The 23525-nt window shown below is 40.1% G+C and overlaps 1 protein-coding gene across 2 annotated transcripts in view; it reads left to right on the top strand.

The window, feature by feature from the left end:
* The first annotated feature begins 5001 nt into the window (after positions 1-5001).
* The window catches only part of CSNK1G1 (casein kinase 1 gamma 1), a 149540-nt gene continuing 131016 nt past the window's right edge, over positions 5002-23525 (top strand). For both annotated transcript variants that reach the window (XM_082850723.1, XM_082850722.1), the window contains exon 1: positions 5002-5123. The gene's annotated coding sequence lies outside the window, so the exon portion shown is untranslated. The remainder of the gene's footprint in view (positions 5124-23525) is intronic.

Raw genomic sequence — 23525 nt, 5'->3', positions numbered from 1 at the left:
TTGCTTCCTCATCAGGCTTTTTGCTCACTGACAACCTGTTATCAAAACTAACCACGTTTAACAGGAATGCTTTCCTGAAGTTTGTTTTTAATAAATGAATACTCATTGTCACAATACTATCCATATGTGTGCTTTCTAAGATTATGTCCTACTAGGTATTTCTATTTTATTCCTTCCAAATGCAAATCACTGTACTGACCTGATTTTATCAACTTCCAAAATAAGTCCTTATGACTGTAGATTGTATTTTTTGCTTTGTCTTTTAGAGGTGGATATTAAACGTAATGATACTGAATTGAGACCAGAGTTTTCATCCTAAGTGCTTCCTTGACAATTAGGCTTTTGATGGGTATGAAACCTGATTTGCTATTTTTCATTGATGGAGAGAGAAACTTTATGGTGGTGTGTCCAATGAAGTCTAATTTTGGTACGTACTTGTTTCCCAAAAATTTGACCTAAAGAACCTACAGTCTTTTCAAATACAATCCTTGCAAAATATACAATACTTGGTGATGTCTAACTTTATTAGGCAGAGGTCCCATGTAATCTGTTTCGTTGTCAAAGGTTTTTTAAAATGTAGATTGTCAATTTAGCCTCTTCTAAACATAAGAGAAGGACAGACTCCCCGTTTACATTGAAATTGAATCAAAAAATAAAGTTTATACATTAAAAATATAAAGTAAGCTTTAATTTTGTACCCTTCACAAAGTTAATCTGATTTTCCTTTTTGAATGGATTATTCAAATAATTAATGTTACTGTTCAATTCCGGAGCAAACAATGATTAAAGCTACTTTTATGGAATGTTTGAATGCTAATGGAATTTGTGAGGATCATATGAATTTTGTGTTTACATAGTTTCACAAAGGAAGATAATACTATAGTGAAAATTATAAAGTGTGCTCAGAGTTATTTATGAGATGACAAATACTTGTCATTTTTCTAAAAAGCAGAAAATAAAGCCTAAACTAACTGAACTTTTCCCATATGTATATATACACTGCTTATAAATCTCACTGTACTTAGAATTCTTCACGCTAACTCACTTTTGGAAAAACTGAAGATTCAGCTGGACCTTGGTCCAACCAACATTGTTAAAATGGTTCCTTTTACCTTTGAGGATAGCCTATGGAGGTGGGAAAGATTGTCACTGAATCAAAACTGGGAGGAGTGTTAGAAGCTACCTTGTTCAACCCAAGCCAGCTATAGCTTTTCATTAGATGGAGTATTTTATTAGCTGGCAACGACAATCGAAAGTGCTACAAGTTAAAAATTTGATTTTTTTCTTAACTCCCCTCCTCCTCTTCTTGGTTCTGTCCTTGAAATAACATAGGACAAGTTACTCCTTCCACATAACAACCTTCAATTATTTAAAGATAGCTGTTACATCTTTAGCCTTCTCTTCCTAAGGCTAAACATTATGTTGTTTATGTCACATGTATCCTAAGTGAGTTTCTCTAAGTCCCTTGTAGAGGCCATGCCTTGTGTGTGGTATATTGCTTAGGCAGATAAAAAGTAAATCTGGCTATATTTCTTCTAACTGATCCCAAGTATTCATTGATTTTGGTATCTTTTATGTTTGTCTGTTTTGTCTTTTGTATTTGGAGATGCCAATGGAACTCTAAGAATATTTGAATTTTTAAGTAATAATTATTAACAGAGTATTGGGTTTCCCAAAAATAAACGTTATACAACCTAATTCTTTCTTAAATGATTACAAGGGACAATTAAAAAATGACAAAAAGCTTTCAAGAGATTGAGAAAAAAGGCTAGATAGAGGTCCTATATTGATTTGAAGGATGAAGGTACTATATTGACCTTGAAGGCTATTTAAGATCTAGCGTAGATTTGAGAGCACTGTCTTAATTATGGTTCATATTAAGAATATTGATTGGGGACTTCCCTGGTGGCCAGTGGTAAAGAATCCGCCTGCCAATGCAGGGGACTCGGGTTTGAGCCCTGGTCGGGGAGGATCCTACATGCCGCGGAGTAACTAAGCCCGTGCGCCACAACTACTGAGCCTGTGCTCTAGAGCCCGCAAGCCGCAACTACGGAGCCCGAGTGCCACAAATACTGAAGCCCACGTGCCGAGAGCCCGTGCTTCGCAACAAAGAGAAGCCACCACAATGAGAAGCCCACACACTGCAACGAAGAGCAGCCCCCTCTCACTGCAACTAGAGGAAGCCCGCGCGCAGCAACAAAGACCCAATGCAGCCAAAAATAAAAATAAATTTAAAAAATCAAAAAACGAACAAACAAACAAAAAAAGAATATGGATTCCTGGGGACTTCCCTAGCGGTCCAGTGGTTAAGACTTCACACTTCAAGGCAGGGGGCGCTGGTTTGATCCCTGGTCGGGGAACTAAGATCCCACATGTCGAGTGGTGTGGCCAAAATAAATAAAATTAAAAAAATAAAATAAAAGATTGATTTGGGTAATAATTAAAAAAAAGAATATGGATTCCTGTGATACTGCTCACAAAATCCTAAAAGCGTAGTTAAACGCACATAGCTAGTTTTAGGTGTGGATTGTGCTATATTTATTTATTTGAATTTTTAAACATTTATCAACATTTTAGGTTGATTTACTTACAATAAAATGTATATGTTTTCAGTGTACAATAAAATGTATATACCTGTGCTATACATCTTTAGAGGTCTCCAAGTAATGAGTATGTTAAAAGTGATGGAATTATACACGTCGTGATCATTTAGGAGTTAAGTCAGGTATTCATACACCTATACAAAAGTGACTCAGTAATAATTTTTTAAAAACTGTAGGAAGAGAGGATCTAAATAAATGCTGTTATGTGCTATTATAAGTCATATTTCTTCAGAAAACAGGAAAAATGAATGATGCATAGGAATTTGCATTTTTGTATTGGCTTAAAACTACCACATTTGATCTTAACTATTTGTACCCAATAAAACATTTCTTTCTATAGAAAAGATTTACCGTATTCATGTTTTTAATTTTTTAAAGACATCTAAGTCCACCATAGTTTTATTTATTTTTTATAAATTTATTTATTTATTTTTGGCTGTGTTGGGTCTTCGTTGCTGCCCGTGGGCTTTCTTTAGTAGCTGCGAGCGGGGGCTACTCGTTGCGGTGCATGGGCTTCTCACTGCAGTGGCTTCTCTTGTTGTGGAGCACGGGCTCTAGGCACGTGGGCTTCAGTAGTTGTGGCATGCGGGCTCAGTAGTTGTGGCTTGCAGGCTCTAGAGCACAGGCTCAGTAGTTGTGGTGCATGGGCTTTGTTGCTCTGTGGCATGTGGGACCTTCCCGGACCAGGGCTTGAACCTGTGTCCCTTCCTTGGCAGGTGGATTCTTAACCACTGGCCTCCAGACAAGCCCCAGCATAGTTTTAGATAAGTTGTTGCTCATTGGGCTCATAATTTTATTTACTTTTCTAATTAAAAATTTTTAAATATTTAAACTTGTTGCCAGTTGAAATACCAAGCTCTGTTTTGTCATGGTAACAGATTTATCACTTGTCAAGTACAGCCAGGTTTTTTTTAAAGAACAATTAATGACTGGATGTGCTCAGATTCCATTTGAATTTTGTGTGTGTATACTCCCACATGTATGCATTTCCATGGCAAGGGTGGAAATGTTTTAGATTTCTTTAACAATCTACTAGTGACATTTGGACCTGAAGTGATTTCCTAAAGGTTTTGCTGAACTGACTCTCTTGGTGAATCAATTTAATGCTGTGTCACATGTACAGGAAACCAACAGACCTGCTGTTTCTTTGACGTTACCAAAAGTCATTTCTTCTGCCCCAGCTAGGTGGACAACAGTCCAATATCGGTGACTAAGAGGTTATCATGACCAGTAAAATTATCATGACCAAATTATCATGACCAAATTATTATGACCAATAGCCAGCAGTTGCAAAGACATTCACTGCCATGGACTAGAGAACAAATTCAGGAGCTACTATTAAGCTTTATTGCTTTTAAGCAGACCTATTCAAGATAGGAAAGTTAAGCCAAGATTTTTAGTCATTTTTCTCTGAACCCCTAACTACATATCTCTGAATATTTAACTGCCATAATAATATAGGTCATTTTTCTAGAAAGAGGATTAATTATGTTGCTGGCTTTTGCTCCGAGCAGTGGTTTTCCCAGTATTTTTCAAGCTCAGATCACCCCAACACAAGAATAAATTAGGTCTCTTACTAACTTTTCTTGTCCACAGTATAGGATTGAAAGTTTATTCTGAGTGGAGGATTAAATGTCTTCCTCCTTCCCAAGCTTGATCACCGGCTTCCTTTGGCCTTTTCTCATTGTTTTTTAAGGATTAATTATTTCCACATCATACACAAGTATGTGCAATCCTTACAAAAGAGATGGGTGAAGAGAAAACTTTCTCACCATTCGGTTTCAGGGGCTATCACAGGAGAACGAAGTGCATGAAAAAGGTTTCATAACATTGGAGGAGACTTTAAAAGCTCAGTAGAAACACAACTGAAAATCCACAAGAGGGAGATGCTTGCTAAACCGCCAGAAAGTAACTCCCACGAGGGACCTGAGAGAGCCCTAACAGGAGCCAATAGGTCCGCCCGGGATTCAAGGCGGGAGGGAACAGGAGTAAATAGTGGCTGGGGTCTGGTAGGGGGAGTACAGGTGAAGGGAAAAGCAGGATTGGCTTCGTGACTTTGGCAGCGAAGCCCGTGCTCAGCCCAAGACCAGGAGCAGAAGCTAAGAGTGTTTTGCCAAAGAGGAGTACACGCTCCCAGCTACCTCCTGTTAGTCCCATAAGTAATGGGGGTGGTTGTCTTTGAAGGCACTTCCGCTTAGCAACCCCACGCGGTTGCTAAGGAGGGACGGTAGCGGGGATGACCCGGAAGTGGTGGTGTCTATTTCTCACTGCCTGCTTTAAGTTTGTCCTATAGGGAGCGCCAGGGTGCTCTGCGCCGGGCCGAGGGTGGGGCCAGCGCTAGAGGTTCCGGTTCGGCTTCTACGGCCCCTCGGCTCCTCGTCTTCCCCCTCCCCTCCCGCACCTCTCCTCCCTCTCGTTCCTGGGAACGGGAGAAGCCAAAGCTGCGGGTGGGTAGAGAGGCACTCGGCGCCTCCGGGAGGGGGCTGCGCCCGCCCCGTCTGTACCCCGAAGCACTGCCAGGTACTCTCTCCGGCTTCGACGGGGTCCGGGAGGCTGGAGCTTGAGGATGTGTGTGTGTATCTGGGGGGTGGTGGGGGCCCCTTCTCCGGCTCGGGGAGGGGAGCGCGGAGATCCTGGGTGGGGCGCAGGCCGGCGTGTGTGCCCCTGGCGGGTTGCGGGGGTGGAAGGAAAGGGCTGGGGATGACGGCTGGCAGAGAGTTTCGGGTGGCCGTGTCGAGGTTGCGGAGGAGGCGCCCCCTCAGATGCAGAAGACTTCGGGCGGTGTGGACGGGGAGTTTGCCACCTGGAGGTTTAGCTCTGAAAGAGGGAGCATCCTCTAGGTCCAGAAGGAGAGCATGGACCCCGGCGGGGTGGATGGGGCAATCCCATACTTCCATTGCCTGCTTTTTCTGCCCACCCCTCTGGGACAGAGCCCGGCTTCGGGGATTGTGAGTCGGCTGGGCACCGTGGGGAGCCGCCCTTGGCAGAGCTAGGGCAGAAGAGTGGGTAAGGAGACCTCCCTCCTCCCAACTTCCGTGCGCTTCCCCCGCTTCTTCCTTAACTGCTCTCTTGCCCCAGTGTCCCACAGGGGCGGTAGCCCCCTCCCCAAGTGGGTAGGCATCACAGCGTAAAAGAAAGAGGGTGGAACTGGGCTTGTGGCCCCAAATGATACTTCGAATGTTCGGAAAGTGCCAGATTGACATATTCAGCCAAGTCTCCCAGCTCAATATTAAGTTTGGTCTAAATTATGTTAGAAAAGTGCAGTTCTGGACACCAGCAAACTGTAAGCTGGTCTGGCATAGCCTTATTTGGTAGGTATGAGTGTTTTTAAAAAATAGACGGGGGGAACCGTAAAGATACAGAGGTCTAGGCAAGACGTGTTGAGGCAAGCCTTTTCCAACATCTTTCTTACCTGCCAGTGAGCTTGACCTAGTTTAAATGAAGCACACAGATCCTCTTCATTTATATTTCAGTCAGTGACTGAATTGTAGGTACTGTGTGGTTATCAATGTCTCAGAATAGTTGCGTGAACCTTCAGAGAGAAAAGATTCCCTGCTTTTGAGCCTGCCTCATAATCTTTTAAGGAGATAATTGTGGTCAAGTGGAAGTATTGGTTTTGAGGTTAGGTAAATCTGGGATTGAACTCGGACTGCCACTGGCTAGTTGTTGGCCTTGGGCAAGTCATGGAACCTACCAGAGATTCAGTTTTTTCATAAGTAACACGAGTTAAAATTCTAATCAGTATTGTAAGGGGGGGGTAATGTATCTAAATAACAGTCCACTTTAAATGGAAGCACCTTCCAGTTGAAAGATGAATTACTAATAATCTTAATCTTATGCAGTCAGGGTAGCCCAGTTTTGTGGAATGAGGTTTGAGATAGGAACAGAACTGGATGATATTCCAAAACATATATATACAACAGGACTTTCAGTAGCCTCTAGAAATTGATCATAACTAGCATGAAATTCAGTTATCAGTAGTTTCTTAAAACTATTAAAAATAAAGCAGAATATATGCATTAACTGAAATGACCAATAATGTTTCAAAGGTTTTTCTCAGATTTGTGATGTGTGTAGTATGGATTGGTAAGAAAAAAATTTAAAAAGTAATGTATATAAATCTTAATTAACATCACATGTCTGGAGAGAATTAAAATTGGGGCATAAAATAAAAGAAAGTAGTTATAATTTTAAGAATAAAATCACAAGTATCATGACTCATCTTAATTAGATTTAAACTATTAGCAAAACTTACAGAATTTTTATATGTATAATATTCTATAAAATAAATGCAAATGGAATGAATTTCTGCCTTTAAATCATTTGTGATGATAATATGGAAATATATCTCAGAAATATAAAGTCTTTTTTTTTTTTGGTCAGGTACCAGGCTAATCACTTTTTTTTTTTTTTTTTTTTTGGTGGTACGTGGGCCTCTCACTGCTGTGGCCTCTCCCGCCGCGGAGCACAGGCTCCGGACACGCAGGCCCAGCGGCCATGGCCCACGGGCCCAGCCGCTCCGCGGCATGTGGGATCCTCCAGCACCGGCGCACGAACCCGCGTCCCCTGCATCGGCAGGCGGACTCTCAACCACTGCGCCACCAGGGAAGCCCCACTTTTTAAAAAAATAAATTAAATTAATTAATTAATTAATTTATGGCTGCATTGGCTCTTCGTTGCTGTGCGCAGGCTTTCTCTAGTTGCAGCGAGTGGGAGCTACTCAAGGTTGCCGTGCGTGGGCTTCTCATTGAGGTGGCTTCTCGTTGTGGAGCACGGGCTCCAGGCATGCGGGCTTCAGTAGTTGCGGCACGTGGGCTCACTAGTTGTGGTGCACGGGCTTAGTTGATCCACAGCATGTGGGATCTTCCCGGAACAGTGATCGAACCCGTGTCCCCCGCATTGGCAGGCAGATTCCTAACCACTGCGCCACGGGGGAAGCCCACATCATTGAAGTCTTTATATTCATTTGTTTTGTAGATTTAAAACAATATAGTTATTTGTAACCTATTATATGCCAGATTTTCAGCTAATGTAGTTTGCTTTATTTTTTTTTGTAGTTTGCTTTTTGATGTAACTTGAAGTTAGTAATTTTTTTTTCTTTTTTTTGCGGGGGGCCACACTGCATGACTTTAGGGATCTTAGTTCCCTGACCAGGGATCGAACCCGGGCCTCCGCAGTGAAAGTGCCAAGTCTTAACTACTGGACAGCCAGGAACTTCCCAGTAATTTTTAATTATTAATTTTTTAATGTACTTTATACTGAAAAGATAAAAATCAAATAACTTCCTTTAGGGCTTCCCTGGTGGCGCAGTGGTTGGGAGTCTGCCTGCCGATGCAGGGGACACGGGTTCGTGCCCCGGTCCGGGAAGATCCCACATGCCGCGGAGTGGCTGGGCCCATGAGCCATGGCCGCTGAGCCTGCGCGTCCGGAGCCTGTGCTCCGCAACGGGAGAGGCCACAACAGTGAGAGGCCCGCGTACCGCAAAAAAATAAAAAATAAAATAAAACTGTCCAGCTATGTTTCATGCTTCTTGAGGTAGAAATACTATTTTAAATTTTATCCACCACTGCAGCTACATAATAGGCACCAAATAAATATTGGTCAAATTGATAAATGGATGAATATGTTTAAGATTATTAATAAGGTATCTAATTATGTTTTTACTACATGTTTTGTAAGGTTATTCAACGTTCTAAGTGGCTTTTCTGTACACTGTAAAGTCTTTAGTGTATATGTAAGCATTTAACTGCGTTTTCCTGGATCATTATTTTTCAGTATCTTTTGAATCTTAAAGTTGAGATGATATTATCTTGCTTTGGTAAAGCCATGAGAAGTTCCCATTTTTTTCCCTATCTTCTCATAACACTTTAATAAATAATTCATTTTGGTATAAGAGTTAGGATACTAGCTGGAAAAAGGTATATTTAAAATGTGGGCAATAATAGAGACTGTTAACAGATAATGCTTTTCTCAGTGACCTTTTCCACTTAAACAAAGTATGTGGCCATTCCACAGATCTTTGCAATTGTCAGTTATGGAATTTGCTGGTCAGGAAATCTAAAAATGACTAAACCTTCCTTTAATGTCTGTGTCTTGGATGATCTCAGAAAACTTTAGGAAAGATTGGGAAGGTTTGTATACCATACTAGAATATATAATGAACAAAGTACAGTTAACTTTATTGGTGCTGCCAAATCAGGAGTGAGTTACTGCGGAAATGTTTAAAAAATACCAGGCAGTGCTTTCCTCAAACCAAATGAGTATTCTTCCAGAGCTTGTTTCTATTTTAGAGCTTATTTCTTTTTGGACTATGATTTGCTCTCTAATAAAGATAAATAATCATTGTATCCAGAAAAAAAGGCTGATATCATAGACAGATTTTATTACCACCAATCTTGATAGAAACTGCCTCAATGGCTTCAAATAAGTGGAAGTAGATTTTCATGAAAGAACTTAAGAATTTGTGGAACGATAGTTTTTCTCTATTGAACATCTAACTTGTCTCTGCTCATTTCTGCCTAATATAGAAACTTTGAGAAGCTGGGAAGAAAAAGAAAAGAGAATGAATTTACTTCAGAATTAGCATTTTATGTTTTGTAGGTTACTTATTTGGAGAGCTAAATTGGATTTTGACATTATTGGGACTGTGTTCAAGATGGACTCGGGGAAAAAAAATTAGAGAGATGCCATCTGCTTCAGATTCCTGTTCCCTCACCCCTTCATGTTTTGTGGCTTTGAATTTATCAGATTTTTTTTTTTTTTACATAAAAACCCTCAGTAGATTTAGGTTATATAATTTCAGCTATACCGGTGAACCTGTTACTAAAAGAACTTGCATTTTATATTGAATTACACAGAAGGATCACAGACATTGGTTAAAAGTAATTGTTATTTCAGACTATCTGAACATGAGATAGCTTCATACATCTTTGTCGTCATTTGCTTAATAAACCATTCTTGTCATTAGTGCTTATCACAGTCCACTTATTGGTAGAAGTTGCTAAAAAAATGGATTATGGAGATATAGAATAAATCCTTTTTTTCCTCTGATATTACAACCAGAAGAGAAGTTTCTGTTGTTTTTTTTTATTTACTGATGAATCCACTTAAACTTATTCTTTGAGTAGTGAGTTTTGCCTTACCTTATGCCAATTGCTATAGTTTTCATCTAAGTGATACCATACAGTTCATAGGGCACATACTTGTCACTTTTCAGTTTAAATCTTTAATACTCCTGAGCACAAGCTTTTGGATTTACTGAGCTGGAAAAGAATGTGTCTAGTTCAGGTTACAGTAGTTGGGCACTTAGCATGGACCAGAAAGACCCAGGCATCTTTGAAAAACTATAAAGTAAAAGTGGTATGATATCCCAGAAATTATCTGAAGAGAGAGTCTTCTGGATAGAAGAGAGCCATGCTGTGTCTGCAATAGGAATGTTCTGGTGATGTGGGAAAACAGATAAACTGCCCTTGTAGTCTGTTCCTCACCCAGAAGCTCCAAGTAGGCAGTGTAGTTATGGCAGGGGCTGGGGTGTCAGGGATGGGAATTGTTCTTCATTAATTGCTCACCCATCATTATGGAGGCATAGACATATTGGGGAAAGGGGAATTCTCTTGGATTTTGTCTTGGCCAGAGAAGCTGAGTGAACAGGTAGCCATTGCCCTGGCTGTCAAAGAGAACTTGGTGTAACACCTCTGGGTGCTGGGTAAGCCTATCAAAATGCTACAGTTTGGTGTCTCCATCAAAATGTCACATAAATTTTCTAAGAAACAACAGCATTGGACCACATTGGTTTCTGTAGTTTTCACTTTCTAATTCTTTAAACTAGAAGAGGCATTGAGGACTTTTGGGCTTCTGAATGAGAGTATCACACATTACATCCATCTTCATAGATTTATAAATACACTTTAAATTGTCTGTTGGCATCAGTGAATGATGTGAAAATGTTTTAAGTTGTGTGTGTGTGCGCGTGTGTGCACGCGCGCGCTTGAGTGTCCCTGATGATTACCAAATTTCAGTTTTTCAGGCTAAATTGCTAACCATAACTGTGGTGAAGCAGTTTCCCAGCTGGATTTCTTCTCTCTTTCCTAGAGGTCACTCTCTGATGTATGTGCTAGTGAGCAGAGATATGACCAAGCCAATAAAAAGGCAAGGAGATTAAAGTTAATTTCTTTTCAGGAATTCCCTGGCAATCCAGTGGTTAGGACTTGGCACTTTCATGCTTTCACTGTGGGGGCCCGGGTTCGATCTCTGGTTGGGGAATATCCTGCAAACCGCACCGCGTGGCCAAAAAAAGAGAGGAAAAGTTAATTTCTTTTCATTTAAATTTATTTAAATGCTTATTCAAATTTGATTTTATTAGTTTTTTTTTTTTCAACTTTGCTAAGATTTCTGTAGTTTAAAGTAGCAATAGGTACTCTTTGAGATTGTGGGTGGCCAACTTTTTAAAAAAAAATTAAGACTATTTTTTTGAACAGTTTTAGATTTACAAAAAAATTGAGCAGGTAGAGAGGTTTATCTCTCTTCATACCCACTTAATTCCCAACCAGTTCCCCCCCATTTTCTCCCATTTTTAAAAAACATTTATTTATTTATTTTTGGCTGGGTTGGGTCTTCATTGCTGTGTGTGGGCTTTCTGTAGTTGTGGCCAGTGGGGGCTACTCTTCATTGTGGTGCGCAGGCTTCTCCCTGCAGTGGCTTCTCTTCTTGTGGAGCACAGGCCCTAGAGTGCGTGGGCTTTAGTAGCTGTGGCATGTGGGCTCAGTAGTTGTGGCTCGCGGGCTCTAGAGCGCAGGCTCAGTAGTTGTGGCACATGGGTTAGTTGCTCTGCAGCATGTGGGATCTTGTGGACCAGGGCTCGAACCCATGTCTCCTGCATTGGCAGGCGGATTCTTAACCACTGCGCCACCAGGGAAGTCCCTCCCCCATTATTAACATCTTGCATTAGTATGCTATGTTAGTTACGATTAATGAACCAATATTGATACATTATTATTATCCATAGTTTTCATTAGGTTCACGCTTTGTGTTGGACGATTCTGTGGGTTATAACAAATGTATAATAACATGTACCCACCATTACAGTTTCATACAGAATAGTTATACCACCGGAAAAAAAATCCCATTTTACCTATTCATCCCTCCTCTTTTTCCTCCAGAATTCCTGACAAACACTGACCTTTTTACTGTCTCTATAGTTTGCCTTTTCCAAAATTTCATACAATTGGAATCATATAGTATGTAGCTTTTAAAAAAATAAATAATTAATTAATTTTTGGCTGTGTTGGATTTTCGTTGCTGTACATTTCTCTAGTTGCGGAGAGCGGGGGCTACTCTTCGTTGTGGTGTGTGGGCTTCTCATTGCAGTGGCTTCTCTTGTGGCAGAGCATGGGCTCCAGGCACAGGCTTCAGTAGTTGTGGCACGTGGGTTTAGCAGCTGTGGCTCGCAGGCTCTAGAGCACAGGCTCAGTAGTTGTGGCACACGGGCTTAGTTAGTTGCTCTGCAGCATGTGGGATCTTCATGGACCAGGCCTCGAACCCGTGTCCCCTGCATTGACAGGCAGATTCTTAACCACTGTGCCACCAGGGAAGCCTGTATGTAGGTTTTTTGTTTGTTTGTTTGTTTTTGGCTGCGTTGGGTCTTCGTTGTGACGCGCGGGCTTCTTATTGCACTGGCTTCTCTTGTTGCGGCTCTCGGGCTTCAGTGGTTGCGGCACACGGGTTTAGTTGCTCTGTGGCATGTGGGATCTTTCTGGACCAGGGATCGAACCCGTGTCCCTTGCGTTGGCAGGCGGATTCCTAACCACTGCGCCACCAGGGGAGTCCCTGTAGCTTTGTTTTAGATTGGTTTCTTTTACTTAGTAATATGCATTTAAGGTTCCTCCATGTCTTATTGTGGCTTGATAGCTCCTGTCCTTTTTTTTGAATTTTTGAATTTTATTTATTTTTTATACAGCAGGTTCTTATTAGTTATTTACTTTATACATATTAGTGTATATATGTCAATCCCAGTCTCCCAATTCATACCACCACCTCCCCCTCCCCCCACCACTTTCCCCCGTTGGTGTCCATACGTTTGTTCTCTACATCTGTGTCTCTATTTCTGTCCTTCAAACCAGTTCATCTGTACCATTTTTCTAGGTTCCACATATACACGTTAATAAACGATATTTGTTTTTCTCTTTCTGATTTACTTCACTCTATGACAGTCTCTAGATTCATCCACGTCTCTACAAATGACCCAATTTCATTCCTTTTTATGGCTGAGTAATATTCCATTGTATATATGTACCACATCTTCTTTATCCATTCGTCTGTCGATGGACATTTAGGTTGCTTCCATGACCTGGCTATTGTAAATAGTGCTACAGTAAACATTGGAGTGCATGTGTCTCTTTGAATTATGTTTTTCTCTGGGTATATGCCCAGTAGTGGAATTGCTGGGTCATATGGTAACTCTATTTTTAGTTTTTTAAGGAACCTCCATACTGTTCTCCATAGTGCTGTATCAATTTACAGTCCCACCAACAGTGCAAGAGGGTTCCCTTTTCTCCACACCCTCTCCAGCATTTGTTGTTTGTAGATTTTCTGATGATGCCCATTCTAACTGGTGTGAGGTGATACCTCATTGTAGTTTTGTGGGTTTTTTTTTTTTTTTTTTTTGCTGTACGTGGGCCTCTCACTGTTGTGGCCTCTCCCGTTGTGGAGCACAGGCTCCGGATGCACAGGCTCATCGGCCATGGCTCTCGGGCCCAGCCGCTCCGCAGCATGTGGGATCTTCCCGGACCGGGACACGAACCCACGTCCCCTGCATCGGCAGGCGGACTCTCAACCACTGCGCCACCAGGGAAGCCCACCACTGCGCCACCAGGGAAGCCCCTCATTGTAGTTTTGATTTGCATTTCTCTAATATTGAGCAGCTTTTCATGTGCTTCCTCTCCATCTGTATGTCTTCTTTGGAGAAATGTCTATTTAGGTCTTCTGCCCATTTTTGGATTGGGTTGTTTGTTTTTTTAATATTGAGCTGCATGAGCTGTTTATATATTTTGGAGATTAAACCTGTGTCTGTTGATTTGTTTGCAAATATTTTCTCCCATTCTGAGGGTTGTCTTTTCATCTTGTTTGTAGTTTCCTTTGCTTTGCAAAAGCTTTTAAGTTTCATTAGGTCCCATTTGTTTATTTTTGTTTTTACTTCCATTACTCTAGGAGGTGGGTCAAAAAAGATCTTGCTGTGATTTGTGTCAAAGAGTGTTCTTCCTATGTTTTCCTCTAAGAGTTTTATAGTGTCCAGTCTTACATTTAGGTCTCTAATCCATTTTGAGTTTATTTTTGTGTATGGTGTTAGGGTGTGTTCTAATTTCATTCTTTTACATGTAGCTGTCCATTTTTCCAGCACTGCTTATTGAAGAGACTGTCTTTTCTCCATTGTATATCCTTGCCTCCTTTGTCATAGATTAGTTGACCATAGGTGCATGGGTTTATCTCTGGGCTTTCTATCCTGTTCCATTGATCTGTATTTCTGTTTTTGTGCCAGTACCATATTGTCTTGATTACTATAGCTTTGTAGTATAGTCTGAAGTCAGGGAGTCTGATTCCTCCAACTCCATTTTTTCCCCTCAAGACTGCTTTGGCTATTCGGGGTCTTTTGTTTCTCCATACAGATTTTAAGATTTTTTATTCTAGTTCTGCAAAAATGCCACTGGTAGTTTGATAGGGGTTGCATTGAATCTGTAGATTGCTTTGGGTAGTATAGTCATTTTCACAATATTGATTCTTCCAATCCAAAAACATGGTATATTTCTCCATCTGTTTATGTCATCTTTGATTTCTTTCATCAGGGTCTTATAGTTTTCTGAGTACAGGTCTTTTACCTCCTTAGGTAGGTTTATTTCTAGGTATTTTATTCTTTTTGTTGCAGTGGTGAATAGGATTGTTTGCTTAATTTCTCTTTCTGATCTTTTGTTGTTAGTATATAGGAATGCCAGAGATTTCTGTGCATTAATTTTGTATCCTGCAACTTTACCAAATTCATTGATTAGCTCTAGTAATTTTCTGGTGGCATCTTTAGCATTCTCTATGTATAGTATCATGTCATCTGCAAACAGTGACAGTTTTACTTTTTCTTTTCCAATTTGTATTCCTTTTATTTCTCTTTCATCTCTGATTGTCGTGGCTAGGACTTCCAAAACTGTTGAATAATAGTGGCGAGAGTTGACATCCTTGTCTTGGTCCTGGTCTTAGAGGAAATGCTTTCAGTTTTTCACCATTGAGAATGATGTTTGCTGTGGGCTTGTCATATATGTCCTTTATTATTTTGAGGTAGGTTCCCTCTATGCCCACTTTCTGGAGTGTTTTTATCATAAATGGGTGTTGAATTTTGTCAAAAGCCTTTTCTGCGTCTATTGAGATGATCATACGGTTTTTCTCCTTCAATTTGTTAATATGGTGTATCACATTGATTGATTTGCGTATACTGAAGAATCCTTGCATCCTTGGGATAAATCCACTTGATCATGCTGTATGATCCTTTTAATGTGTTGTTGGATTCTGTTTGCTAGTATTTTTTTTCTTTTTTTTTTTTTTTTGCGGGACGCAGGCCTCTCACTATTGTGGCCTCTACCGTTGCAGAGCACAGGCTCCGGATGCGCAGGCTCAGCGGCCATGGCTCACGGGCTCAGCCACTCTGTGGCATGTGGTATCTTCCTGGACCGGTGCATGATCCCGTGTCCCCTGCATCGTCAGGCGGACTCTCAACCACTGCGCCACCAGGGAAGCCCTTGCTAGTATTTTGTTGAGGATATTTGCATGTATATTCATCAGTGATATTGGTCTGTAATTTTCTTTTTTTGTAGTATCTTTGTCTGGTTTTGGTACCAGGGTGATGGTGGCCTCATAGAATGAGTTTAGGAGTGTTCCTTCCTCAACAATTTTTTGGAAGACTTTGAGAAGGATGGGTGTTAGCTCTTCTCTAACTCTTTGGTAGAATTCACCTGTGAAGACATCTGGTCCTGGACTTTGGTTTGTTGGAAGATTTTTAATCACAGTTTCAATTTCATTACTTGTGATTGGTCTGTTCATATTTTCTATTTCTTCCTCGTTCAGGATTGGAAGTTTATACCTTTCTATGAATTTGTCCATTTCTTCCAGGTTGTCCATTTTATTGGCATAGAGTTGCTTGTAGTAGTCTCTTAGGATGTTTTGTATTTCTGTGGTGTCCGTTGTGACTTCTTTTTCATTTCTAATTTTATTGATTTGAGTCCTCTCCCTCTTTTTCTTGATGAGTCTGGCTAAAGTTTTATCAATTCTTTTTTATCTTCTCAAAGAACCAGCTTTTAGTTTTATTTATCTTTGCTATTGTTTTCTTTGTTTCTATTTCACTTATTTTGCTCTGATTTTTATGATTTCTTTCCTTCTACTAATTTTGGGTTTTGTTTCTTCTTCTTTCTCTAGTTCCTTTAGGTGTAAGTTTAGATGGTTTATTTGAGATTTTTCTTGTTTCTTGAGGTAGGCTTGTATTGCTATAAACTTCCCTCTTAGAACTGCTTTTGCTGCATCCCATAGATTTTGGATCATTGTGTTTTCATTGTAATTTGTCTCTAGGTATTTTCTGATTTGCTCTTTGATTTATTCAGTGATGTCTTGGTTATTTAGTAACGTATTGTTTAGTCTCCATGTGTTTGTGTTTTTTACGTTTTTTTCCCTGTAATTGATTTCTAATCTCATAGTGCTGTGGTCAGAAAAGATGCTTAATATGATTTCAATTTTCTTAAATTTATCAAGGCCTGGTTTGTGATCCAAGATGTGATCTATCCTGGAGAATGTTCCATGTGCACTTGAGAAGAAAGTGTAATCTGCTGTTTTTGGATGGAATGTCCAATAAATACCAGTTAAATCTGTCTGGTCTATCGTGTCATTTAAAGCTTGTGTTTCCTTATTTTCTGTTTGGATGATTTGTCCATTGGTGTAAGTGAGGTGTTAAGGTCCCCCACTATTATTGTGTTACTGTTGATTTTCTCTTTTATAGCTGTTAGCAGTTGCCTTATATGTTGAGGTGTTCCTGTGTTGGGTGCATATATATTTATAATTGTTATATCTTCTTCTTGGATTGATCACTTGATCATTATGTAGTCTCCCTCCTTATCTCTTGTAACAGTCTTTATTTTAAAGTCTATTTTATCTGATATGAGTATTGCTACTTCAGCATTCTTTTGATTTCCTTTTGCATGGAATATCTTTTTCCATCCCCTCACTTTCAGTCTGTATGTGTCCCTAGGTCTGAAGTGGGTCTCTTGTAAACAGCATATATATGGGTCTTGTTTTTGTATCCATTCAGCGAGCCTGTGTCTTTTGGTTGGAGCATTTAATCCATTCACGTTTAAGGTAATTATCGATATGTATGTTCCTAGTACCATTTTCTTAATTGTTATGGGTTTGTTATTGTAGGTCTTTTCCTTCTCTTGTGTTTCCCACTTAGAGGAGTTCCTTTAGCATTTGTTGTAGAGCTGGTTTGGTGGTGCTGAATTCTCTTAGCTTTTGCTTGTCTGTAAAGCTTCTGATTTCTCCCTCGAATCTGAATGAGATCCTTGCTGGGTAGAGTAATGTTGGTTGTAGGTTTTTCCCTTTCATCACTTTAAATATATCGTGCCACTCCCTTCTGGCTTGTAGAGTTTCTGCTGAGAAATCAGCTGTTAACCTTATGCGAGTTCCCTTATGTTATTTGTCGTTTTTCCTTTGTTGCTTTCAGTAATTTTTCTTTGTCTTTAATTTTTGTTAGTTTGATCACTATGTGTCTCAGTGTGTTTCTCCTTGGGTTTCTCCTGCCTGGGACTCTCTGTGCTTCCTGGACTTGGGTGGCTATTTCCTTTCCCATGTTAGGGAAGTTTTCAACTATAATCTCTTCAGGTATTTTCTCAGGTCCTTTCTCTCTCTCTTCTCCTTCTGGGACACTTATAACGCGAGTGTTGTTGCGTTTAATGTTGTCCCAGAGGTCTCTTAGGCTGTCTTCATTTCTTTTCATTCTTTTTTCTTTATTCTCTTCCAGCAGCAGTGAATTCCACCATTCTGTCTTCCAGGTCACGTATCCGTTCTTCTGCCTCAGTTATTCTGCTGTTGATTCCTTCTAGTGTATTTTTCTTTTCAGTGATTGCATTGTTCATCTCTCTTTGTTCTCTAATTCTTCTAGGTGTTTATTCTTTAATTCTTCTAGGTGTTTTTTAAATGTTTCTTGCATCTTCTCGATCTTTGCCTCCATTCTTTTTCTGAGGTCCTGCATCATCTTCACTATAGTTATTCTGAATTCTTTTTCTGGAAGGTTGCCTATCTGCGCTTCATTTAGTTGTTTTTCTGGGGTTTTATCTTGTTCCTTCATCTGATACAAAGTCCTCTGCCTTTTCACCTGTGTATCTTTCTGTGAATGGGGTTTTCCTTCCACAGACTGCAGAATTGTAGTTCTTTTTGCTTCTGCCGTCTACCCTCTGGTGGATGAGGCGATCTAAGAGGCTTGTGCAAGCTTCCTGTTGCGAGGGACTGGTGGGTAGAACTGGGTGTTGCTCTGGAGGGCAGAGCTCAGTAAAACTTTTATCTGCTTGTCTGCTGATGGGTGAGGCTGGGTTCCCTCCCTGTTGATTGTTTGGCCTGAGGCGACCCAACACTGGAGCTTACCTGGCTCTTTGGTGTGGCTAATGGTGGACTCTAGGAGGGCTCACCAAGGAGTATTTCCCAGAACTTCTGCTGCCAGTGTCCTTGTCCCCATGGTGAGCCACAGCCACCGCCTGCCTCTGCCTCCAATACTAGCAGGTAGGTCTGGTTCAGTCTTCTATGGGGTCACTGCTCCTTTCCCTCGGTCCCGCTGCACACACTTCTTTGTGTGTGCCCTGCAAGAGTGGAGCCTATGTTTTCCCCAGTCCTGTCAAAATCCTGCAGTCAAATCCCACTAGCCTTTAAAGTCTGATTCTCTAGGAATTCCTCCTCCTGTTGCTGGAACCCCAGGTTGGGAAGCCAGACGTGGGGCTCAAAACCTTCACTCCAGTGGACTTCTGTGGACTTCTGTGGTATAAGTTTTCTCCAGTTTGTGAGTCTCCCGCCCAGTAGTTACGGAATTTGATTTTATTGTGATTGTGCCCCTCCTACCATCTCATTACAGCTTCTCCTTTGTCTTTGGATGTGGGGTATCTTTTTTTGGTGAGTTCCAGTGTCTTCCTGTCGATGATTGTTCAGCAGTTAGTTGTGACTCCGGTGTTCTCTCAAGAGGGAGTGAGTGCATGTCCTTCTACTCCGCCATCTTGAACCAGTCTCCTAGCTTCTGTCCGTTTATTGCTGAATAATTTTGTATTATATGGATGTAACAGTTTGTTTATCCCTTCAAATATAGAAGGACATCTTAGTTGCTTCCATTTTTTTGTGGGGGTGGCATGTGCAGGGTTTTGTGTGTACGTAAGCTTTCAACTCCTTTGGGTAAAGAACAAGTGTGATTGCTGGGTTGTATGATAAGACTATGTTTAATTTTGTAGGAAACTGTGAAACTGTCTTTCAGAGTTGTTATGCCAATATGCATTCCCATCACCAATGAATGAGTGTTCCTGTTGCTCTGAGTACTTGCTAGAATTTGATATCGTCAGTTTTTTGTACTTGAGCCTTTCTAATAGGTGTTTTAATTTGTAATTTCCTAATGACATACAGTGTTAAACTGCCTTTTTTTTTTTTTTTTTTCATGGTATGCGGGCCTCTCACTGTTGTGGCCTCTCCCATTGCGGAGCACAGGCTCCGGATGCGCAGGCTCAGCGGCCATGGCTCACAGGCCTAGCCGCTCCGCAGCATGTGGGATCCTCCCGGACCAGGGCACGAACCCGTGTCCCCTGCATCAGCAGGCGGATTCTCAACCACTGCGCCACCAGGGAAGCCCCTGAACTGCCTTTTTATATGCTTGTTTGCCATCTATGTATATTCTTTGGTGAGATGCCTGTTCAGCTCTTTTTGCCCATTGTTAAATTGTTTCTTATTGTTGGGTTTTACGTGTTCATTGTATATTTTGGATAGGAATCCTTTATCAGTTATATTTTTGGCAAATATTTTTTTCCAATCTGTGGCTTGTCTTTTTATTCTCTTAGCAGTGTCTTTAATAGTATGAAAGTTTTTAGTTTTAATAAAGTCCAGCTTTACAAGTTTTTCTTTCATTGAGCATGCTTTTGGTGTTGTATCTATAAACTCACTGCCAAACCCAAGGGCACATAGGTTTTCTCCTATGCCTCTTTGAGAGTTTATATAGTTTTGCATTTTACACTGAGTTGTAAGATCCATTTGAGTTTTTGTAGAAGGTTTAAGGACTGTGTCTATATTCATATTATTGCACAAGGATGTCCAGTTGTTCTGTTTTTCTTTTAATTTTATTTATTTATTATTCATTTTTGGCTGCATTGGGTCTTTGTTGCTGTGCATGGGTTTCTCGTTGTGGTGAGGGGGGGCTACTCTTTGTTGCAGTGCGTGGGCTTCTCATTGCAGTGGCTTCTGTTGCTGAGCATGGGCTCTAGGCCTGCGGGGTCACTAGTTGCAGCTCGCGAGCTCTTGAGCGCAGGCTCAGTAGTTGTGGTGCATGGGCTTAGTTACTCCACGGTATGTGGGATCTTCCCAGACCAGGGATCAAACCCGTGTCCCCTGCCAAAGGGGATTCTTAACCACTGCACCACCAGGGAAGTCCCTGTCCAGTTGTTTTATTAAGATGTTTTCTATTCTAAAAATGTTAATATGGTATTTTTTAAACGACTTTACTTTTTAGAGCAGTTTTAGGTTCACAGTAAAACTAAGAGTAAGGTACAGAAATTTCCCATATGTGTTCCCACACATGCATAGCCTCCCCCATTATCAATATCCCCTACCCAAGTGGTACATTTGTTATAATTGATGAAACTACATGGACAAATCATAATTTCCCAAAGTCTGTAGTTTAATTTAGGGTTCATTCTTTGTTCTGTACTTACTATGGGTTTGGAAAAATGTACAGTAACAATTATTCATCCTTTTAATATACAGAATATTTTCTTTTTTTTTTTTTACATCTTTATTGGAGTATAATTGCTTTACAATGGTGTGTTAGTTTCTGCTTTATAACAAAGTGAATCAGTTATACATATACATATGTTCCCATATCTCTTCCCTCTTGGGTCTCCCTCCCGCCCGCCCTCCCTATTCCACCCCTCTAGGTGGTCACAAAGCACCGAGCTGATCTCCCTGTGCTATGCGGCTGCTTCCCACTAGCTATCTATTTTACGTTTGGTAGTGTATATATGTCCATGCCGCTCTCTCACTTTGTCACAGCTTACCCTTCCCCCTCCCCATATCCTCAAGTCCATTCTCTAGTAGGTCTGTGTCTTTATTCCTGTCTTACCCCTAGGTTCTTCATGAAGGTGGGCTTTCTATCCTGTTCCATTGATCTATCTTTCTGTTTTTGTGCCAGTACCATACTGTCTTGATTACTATAGCTTTGTAGTATAGCCTGAAGTCAGGAAGCCTGATTCTTCCAGCTCCATTTTTCGTTCTCAAGATTGCTTTGGCTATTCGGGGTCTTTTGTGTTTCCATACAAATTGTGAAATTTTTTGTTCTAGTTCTGTGAAAAATGCCAGTGGTAGTTTGATAGGGATTGCATTGAATCTGTAGATTGCTTTGGGTAGTAGAGTCATTTTCACAGTGTTGATTCTTCCAATCCAAGAACATGGTATATCTCTCCATCTATTTATATCATCTTTAATTTCTTTCATCAGTGTCTTATAATTTTCTGCATATAGGTCTTTTGTCTCCTTAGGTAGGTTTATTCCTAGATATTTTATTCTTTTTGTTGCAGTGATAAATGGGAGTGTTTTCTTGATTTCACTTTCAGATTTTTCATCATTAGTGTATAGGAATGCCAGAGATTTCTGTGCATTAATTTTGTATCCTGCTACTTTACCAGATTCATTGATTAGCTCTAGTAGTTTTCTGGTAGCATCTTTAGGATTCTCTATGTGTAGTATCATGTCATCTGCAAACAGTGACAGCTTTACTTCTTCTTTTCCGATTTGGATTCCTTTTATTTCCTTTTCTGCTCTGATTGCTGTGGCTAAAACTTCCAAAACTATGTTGAATAAGAGTGGTGAGAGTGGGCAACCTTGTCTTGTTCCTGATCTTAGTGGAAATGCTTTCAGTTTTTCACCATTGAGGATGATGTTGGCTGTGGGTTTTTCATATATGGCCTTTATTATGTTGAGGAAAGTTCCCTCTCTGCCTACTTTCTGCAGGGTTTTTATCATAAATGGGTGTTGAATTTTGTCAAAAGCTTTCTCTGCATCTATTTAGATGACCATATGGTTTTTCTCCTTTAATTTGTTAATATGGTGTATCACATTGATTGATTTGCGTATATTGAAGAATCCTTGCATTCCTGGAATAAACCCCACTTGATCATGGTGTATGATCCTCTTAATGTGCTGTTGGATTCTGTTTGCTAGTATTTTGTTGAGGATTTTTGCATCTATGTTCATCAGTGATATTGGCCCGTTACAGAGTATTTTCAATGCCCTAAAAGTCCTCTGTGCTCTGCCAATTTATCCCTCCCTCACACCCCAACCCTTGAGTATGTTTTTCTTTTTTAGAAAATTAATGTATGAAATAATTCCTGGGGGTAGTTTTGAAAAGAGATTTTTCTAACAATGAGATGTAATTGGAAGCATTTTTCAGAGTCTCAAGTTTCCCTTTCAAAAAGATTGATACTAGGTCATTAGGTGTTAATTGACAGGTGCTTTAATTCTTTGAGATATGTAATTGGGCATTAGGAAGTGTGAGCTAAATGTGGTACTGTTCACATGACAGTTGCAGGTGGTAAAGGGGCTTGATAGGAGATCTAAATTCAGGATTTCTGAACTGTTACTAAAGTTAAGATCCTTTGCCACTTACATTTTATAGTTGTGCAGGTTTCAGCTATACAGATTTCTTGGCTGCCATCTCCAGTATTTGCTTCTTCCTGTTACATTTGTTGAAGGCCATCCAGAAACTTGAGCTGGCAACGTTTGAGTAGGAAGAGATATCATGGGTACTGCTGTAGTTGCCTGATATTTCCAATTTGGATTCAGAGTGGAAGTATCTATTTTAAAAGCAATAAAATGCTGTCCTGAGGCACTGTTTATCACATAGCCTGAGTAGTAATTGTTAGAATCCTCTTTCAGTTGTCTTTAAAATTGTCCTGTCTGGATTTCTAGGACACCTTCTGTTTTCTAAACATGTTAACTTAATTGGTATTGTGACATCCAAATATTCCAGTCATCTTTAGTATGATGCAAAAATTGTTTAATAACTCCATGTTTGATGGATTTTGTTTGCTTTTTCACCTAGTTAAATAAAAACAGATACGAGGAATGATGTGTTTGTGTGAAAGCACTTAGGTTTTCCAAAGATAGCTGCTCTCCAAGTCAATCAGTACGTAAGCTCGCTTTGTCTTTAATGGGATCCATCTGGTTAATGCTTATGTTTCTTGAGTTTCATAGATTATGGAATCATAAAGTAAAAGAAAACATGGAAATGGTCTAGTTAGACTTTTTCATTTTACAGCTGAGACTACTTAAGTGCAGAGAGACTAAGAGACTTGATCTAGATTGTATAGCTAATGAGTCACACTGGAACCCAGGTCTCCTGACATATATAATACACTAATTCGTTCTCTTTAGTTAATGAAGAAATAATGATTGTATAAGACATAAAATTTCCTGGAAATTTAAGTAGACAATTAAACTTCTACAGTATTAGAATTCAGGTATTTAGTTGAAATCCTGGTTAATTTCTGAAGTGTTGAGTTAGTATTTCTTTAAATACCAGGTGTCACTGGATCTTTAGTTAAGAGCAAATTTGTTATTTTTCACATTCTAGATAGAAATCAGCCAATTCAAAAATAATGAAGATAT

Source organism: Leucopleurus acutus (assembly GCF_964270905.1).
Source record: "Leucopleurus acutus genome assembly, chromosome: 1".
Taxonomy (NCBI): domain Eukaryota; kingdom Metazoa; phylum Chordata; class Mammalia; order Artiodactyla; family Delphinidae; genus Leucopleurus; species Leucopleurus acutus.
The sequence above is the reverse complement of the archived record's forward strand: the minus strand, read 5'-3'. Positions and strand labels throughout refer to the sequence as shown.